Source organism: Pollicipes pollicipes, unplaced genomic scaffold (genome assembly GCF_011947565.3).
Source record: "Pollicipes pollicipes isolate AB1234 unplaced genomic scaffold, Ppol_2.1 Scaffold_1565;HRSCAF=1839_pilon_pilon_pilon, whole genome shotgun sequence".
Taxonomy (NCBI): Eukaryota; Metazoa; Arthropoda; class Thecostraca; order Pollicipedomorpha; family Pollicipedidae; genus Pollicipes; species Pollicipes pollicipes.
This window is the reverse complement of record NW_023595955.1, coordinates 1-5,960: the sequence shown is the minus strand read 5'-3', so window position 1 is coordinate 5,960 and position 5,960 is coordinate 1. Positions and strand designations below refer to the sequence as shown.

Sequence of the window (5,960 nt, the reverse complement as noted above, 5' to 3'; positions counted from 1 at the left end):
AAGTCGGGCCCCTAATCGTAGGTTTCGAGGGACCCGTACAGTCCCTTGGAACCTAAGGGAGCACCCTGCCCCCACCCCTACCCGCGCTACTGGACACACGTATGCATTTAACATCCATTTAGGATAAGGTATGGCAAGGCAAGGTGTTCTGTGCGCCAATCCTGTGTATTCAGCGGTAGGGTTTGGGAGCGCAGGTAAAAAACTGCTCTACTTTGGTAGCACTTTCTTGCCTGTAGTGAAATTTTCATACGTGCCGAAATAAATGCGGCCTTCACAGCCGGTGAGCAAGGGTCAGTGGCGGCCGATGGTGCTGCGGATATGTGATAGCGCACGGGGGGATTACGGTATAAACAGCATGATGTTCTTTAACAGTTTGCTTAAGCTAACGCATATTCCAGTTTTTGAGAGAATGTTGTGTGACTGAAACTTGTTCCTTGAAGCCTGAAGAGCGTGTACAGCTACCTCGAGACAGCCAACGTTGAGATGATTATTTCAGAACGTGAAATCTATTTGGAATGACATTTGTTTTATACTCCTGATGTTTTGTTCATCCTAGGAGAAATAATTCAAAAGATTTGTTTTGAGCTCTTTCCTTTGCATGCTTTCTTAAACTAAGTGCGTAAGTATCATTTTCTCTAATGCCTGCCTCATATGCTAACTTGCATTTTTCTGCAGCACTGGCAAGCAAAGGAATATTAAATTGCCCCCTATTGGTTGCCATCACAGAACAAGAATGGCAATGGCAAGAAGGTTCACATCAAGTCTATTAAGTCAGCTATGTTCTACTTCATGTGCAAACAGGGTGATGCACAGTGGTGAGTGAACATTTTCAGTTCAAGGATGGCAGAAGGAAATGGCTGGTGGTTGATGAAGGCCTTTTTGCTGAAATCATGCATACCAGAACTGGAGACTGGTCCCTGGATGCTGTTAATGATGTGTTATGTCCCACTTGATAATGACAACCTTATGACCTATCATTTCATTGTTCAGCCCCAAAACCATCACTGTTCCCTCATCAGGATATCAGGTAGAACTATTTCATACAAGCTGGCTCCTGGCCATCAAATCAAGGCTAGCACCCACCATTTTCAGTGCAGCCTTCAGATAAAAAGCATCAGGAAAATATACTTATTATCATGAGGACAAGTCTTTATGACCCTCTTTTGTGATGTGCAAGCAGTCCATATGAGATCTAAGCATGTTATCATGGCTCCGCACATTGATATTTCTTTGGAGGTGTTTGTGAATAGATGGGTGCCATATGACAGCTGTAGTTTGTGTAGTTGGCATCCCATAAGGCTCAAGTCATCATTATTATCATGTTGCATAAATAGGTGTTAGCAATAGCAGATTGCTAGTATCTTTGCTTTCTGTTGGGTCTTTGGGTTGATATTGGAGTAATGCTGGATGAGGTTAACTGACTCCTTCTTTACACCCTCCAACAGCCTACTGTTTTGCCATCACCAAACTAATGTTCACTTTTTTAAAGATGCAGCATCAGGGATGCGGCTGCCATCATCAAACGTGTGGATGAGAAGATCTGGATCGGATCTTCGCTCATGTGTTGCCTCACTGAAGACAAGTGCATCATATTCAGGCATCATAATAGACCAGGAAGTCCAACCAGATGACAACTCAAAATTAGCAGCAGAAAATGAAATTGTTTCAGGTGAGCCTGTGTCCAGAACCTAAATATTTCATGTCACGTGAATAAGTTACTCTGCTTGGCTTTGCATTGCTTGTAGTCCTATTCTGCACTTGGTCAGCTGCATTCTATTCGTTGTGCTGTGGTGACAGCTGTGTGGATCCCTGAAGTGGGGATCAGGATCATAGTTGCTCAGCTGGCTATGGTGTTTCCTTCCTGAAAGTACCAAAATACCATATGGGCAATGCCCCAAGCACATGTTTCATGGTAGATTTCATGGTAGCCTTTCAGCCACCACCTCTCCTTGAATAATATTTGACATTTCAGTTTGAACTAGTAGAGATGCTGCATCTCATTGTGCTATATTCAGTGGTGGTGACAGGGTTCCAGGGGCATGCCCAAACTGGTGGTGAGTGGTCTTTGAAATGGGTATCCAACTGCTGGCTGGGGTAGGGCTGCCTGTGGGCACCCCACTGCTGGCTGGGGTAGGGCTGCCTGCAAGCATCCCACTGCTGGCTGGGGTAGGGCTGCCTGCTGGCACCCCACTGCTAGCTGGGATAGGGCTGCCTGCTGGCACCCCACTGCTGGCTGGGATAGGGCTGCCTGCTAGCATCCCACTGCTGGCTGGGGTAGGGCTGCCTGCTGGCACCCCACTGCTGGCTGGGGTAGGGCTGCCTGCTAGCATCCTACTGCTGGCTGGGATAGGGCTGCCTGCTGGCACCCTGCTGCTGGCTGGGATAGGGCTGCCTGCTAGCATCCCACTGCTGGCTGGGGTAGGGCTGCATGCTGGCACCCCACTGCTGGCTGGGGTAGGGCTGCCTGCTGGCACCCCACTGCTGGCTGGGGTAGGGCTGCCTGCTAGCATCCCACTGCTGGCTGGGGTAGGGCTGCCTGCTAGCATCCCACTGCTGGCTGGGGTAGGGCTGCCATCTAGCATCCCACTGCTGGCTGGGGTAGGGCTGCCTGCTAGCATCCCACTGCTGGCTGGGGTAGGGCTGCCTGCTAGCATCCAATTGCTGGCTGGGATAGGGCCATCTGCTGGCATCCAATTGCTGGCTGGGGTAGGGCTGCCTGTGGGCACCACAAGTGACCAGGTTGCATGACAGGGGTGGCTTATGGCTGAGACTGAGCATCTGCTCCAAGGCCACCCTCGATTACGCGACATTCTCCATCTTTATAGCTAGAGAGCTCCAGAAACATGTCTTGGTCACACACTGCTGTTGATTGTTGTCTAGCTGGCTGGTAACTCCACCCCAAGGATGACATGCTGGCCTGGGGTGGCGACCTCGCAGAGCGCGGCGCCAGAAGCGCGTGACGGACGCACCTAGACGCGCTGGGCCCATTTCCAGATGCGCGAGCGTGACCCGTGAGTCGGCGCATGGTGAGTGCTTAGACTAACCCATATAGTTAACCATGGTGTCTTCATCGCCCCGCGCACGGCGACAAAACCCGGCCCGCGCGTTGCCGCTGAATTCTGCCATTTTTTAGGTGCAGTAACGCCTCTCTGTTTGGACGGTGGAAGCCGTACCAGCGCCCTCTGCGCGTCCTCCAGCAGCGCCCGCTGTCGCTGCTCCGCCGCCCCCAGATGGTGCTGGTCAGAGTGCATGCAGCGTCTGCAGGGCGACTTGGTGTTCTCTGTCAGGTGGGCTGCGGCGGAGAGTCGATGTCCGGAGGGCCCGGAATAAGGTGACATGATCGTTCTAGTGGTCCCATGATGGTGTTGTTGAAATGATGACCAGAACCTTTTTTTCCTACCTTGTGATCCACACGTTGTTCATGGTGTGCCCGGCGGCTTTCCTCAGGCACGGCTCGTGCTCTCGAGTTCGGTCCGATTTCAAACTTGGTCGAGGCGCTCAGGTTTTCAAACTCGTTTAAGGATCTACAAGGCTATGTGATGGAACGGATCCTCTTTTGGGAGCATAATGATCCGGTTTATATTCTAACGTCGTGAGTTTTGCGCTTTACTGTCAGCACTGGAGTGTCAGTCTCTCTCGAGAGCAGTCTTTGCTGATCGTCTTTGTAAACCGAGTGCGTCAAAGTAGCATTCGTGTTACTCTCTTCCTTTTTCGGCCTCCAGCATTGGTTCGTTGCTAAGTGGTATGAATGAGGGATACCGCATTACCGCAGCCGGAGACGGGCTGCTGCACCCAACGTGGGTATGTGCAGACCTTCCCTGCGACAGCTAGATTTTAGGTTTGTCCCTAGTGGTGCGCGTGGAGCATTAACACCACTTTATCGCCTCGTCTGCGGCCTGCGAAATGGGCGCTGAAAGTCAGCTGCTCGTCTCTTCGGGTCTCAGGTGTGCGTGTAGATAACAACCACTTGCGCAGGTACTGGGTTCCACGTTCCACGTGTTGGTTGGCGGATTGATACAGTGGAGTGTGGACTGCTGGCCTGGGACGCAGTCAATGAGAGGTCGGCCTGTGGTGGAATGGGCTACGTTATCTGCCCAGAGGGAGCAGCCACAGTTTCGCTAATGTCCCGATGAACTCGCTAATTTGGATTGCTGAAAGCAGCAGCGCCGTTACCGATTTTTTTTGGCAGCCCTTGTATGATACCTTGTCATACAGGCTGTTTTCCACCACCGTTCCCTAGCGCCTCGGTCGCTTAAGGCGTGTTTCATCCACTGAAGGAAACGGGCTTCAGATAGGGATGTTGTGTGTGTGTGGTTGTGTGTGTGTGTGTGTGTGTGTGTGCGTGCGTGGGCGTGCGTGTGCGTGTGCGTGCGTGTGCGGTGCGTGTGCGTGGGCGTGTGTGTGGTGTGGTGTGGTGTGGTGTGTGTGGTGTGGTGTGGTGTGTGTGTGTGGTGGTGTGTGTGTGTGTGTGTGTGTGGTGTGTGTGGTTCTGTCTCTCTCTTCTCTCTCTCTCTCTCTCTCTCGTCTCTCTCTCTCTCTCTCTCTCTCTCTCTCGCGCCCGCTTCCGTTCTTTGCGTTTAAACTGTCAATTATTGATATAACGCAGGCCATTGACACCAAGAGGCGCGGGCCCAGCGCCAAGCTACGATGCAATTTGAGTTAAGTGTCACAGAAGGACAGGTTTTGAGATTGATCTCAGTTTAGCCTATACAATGTGCGTGTGCGAAAGTGACTGACGTTGCCAGTGTGGACCTATGATGTTAGGATGTAACTTGAGGTTGTATAAATCACCCTCGCGTTGCAATGACAATAAATTAGTAATGACGCAAGATGTTGCATAATGTAGCAAAATCACTGTGTATGTGCATTATAGGTGCAAGGTCCTTATGCACGGCATGGTTTCATTTTAGCACACTTTTCGCCTTGTCGCTTAGTTGTGGCACACTCTGATTAGGCCGTCCTACACTGGAACTGCTTATGTTTGATGACACCGAAATACGGTGAAGATTAAAGGCAGCTTAGAACTATGTGCGAACAAATGACCGAAGACATAACAAGTAACCACTCCTTCACTGTCTTGAGGGGCGGGGGGGGGGGGGGCGTGCTAGGTGCGCCATTGGAATAGGTCCGTTCCAACGCCCTCAGACGTATAAAGGGGGCGAGGCGAGACTGACAGACCGAGGCTGACGTGTCGGTCCGTGACTGCCGGCAGGTGTTGTGTCGCGTGTGAACGAGAGCATCAGCGAGGAACGGCCGGTCGCCTGTTCGCCGTGGTGCACGTTGCCGGGAAGCAGTTCAAGGTGACGGACGGTGACCTGGTGGTGGTGCAGGGTCACTGGCCGCCCGTCACCGGCCAGCTGCGGCTGCAGAAGGTGCGTGCTCCGGCTGGTGGCGTCGTCGGTGTTGGCCCCGTCGGTCGGCCGGTGCCAAATGTCGACGATGCCGTGTTGTATTATATACATTTCATATATGATATAAAGATATCAACATATATATGTATATATATATATATATATATATATATATATATATATATATATATATATATTATCATATCTGTATATCTCGATGAATGTGTTCTTTCTGAGCCCGGTTTTGACCACGTGTTGAAGCACTTTCATCTTATCGTTGTCGGTAAGTTTTTTGTGATGGACAGCTTTACGCTCAGATCATACTAAGCAAAGCCTCGTGTTTTGTGAACCTGCTTGCCAAAATGTGGCATTCCAGCTCCGCAGATGGGTTAGGCGCAGGCCTACCGAGCAGGACCGTCGGTGGATAGTTGGCGTGCCCTGGATACAGATCGGTATTCAGTATGACGCGGTTTCCGCGCGGCAGCTCCCAAGCTCCCAAGGTCTTACCCTTTCCGAGCCAGGCATCGGTTGGCTTCGGAAAAGCAAACCACATTGCATAAGAACATTGCATAAGAACCCTTTTGGTGCCCATTTGGTGTCAAATGATGA

The 5,960-nt window shown here is 51.1% G+C and overlaps 1 long non-coding RNA gene across 1 annotated transcript; it reads left to right on the top strand.

Annotated features, from left to right (window-relative positions):
- Nucleotides 1-278: 278 nt before the first annotated feature.
- LOC119097861 (uncharacterized) lies at nt 279-5,351 on the top strand. Its single transcript, XR_005094208.1, has 4 exons — nt 279-344; nt 676-815; nt 1,490-1,669; nt 5,213-5,351. It is a non-coding gene; the product is annotated as an uncharacterized LOC119097861 (long non-coding RNA).
- Nucleotides 5,352-5,960: the final 609 nt, after the last annotated feature.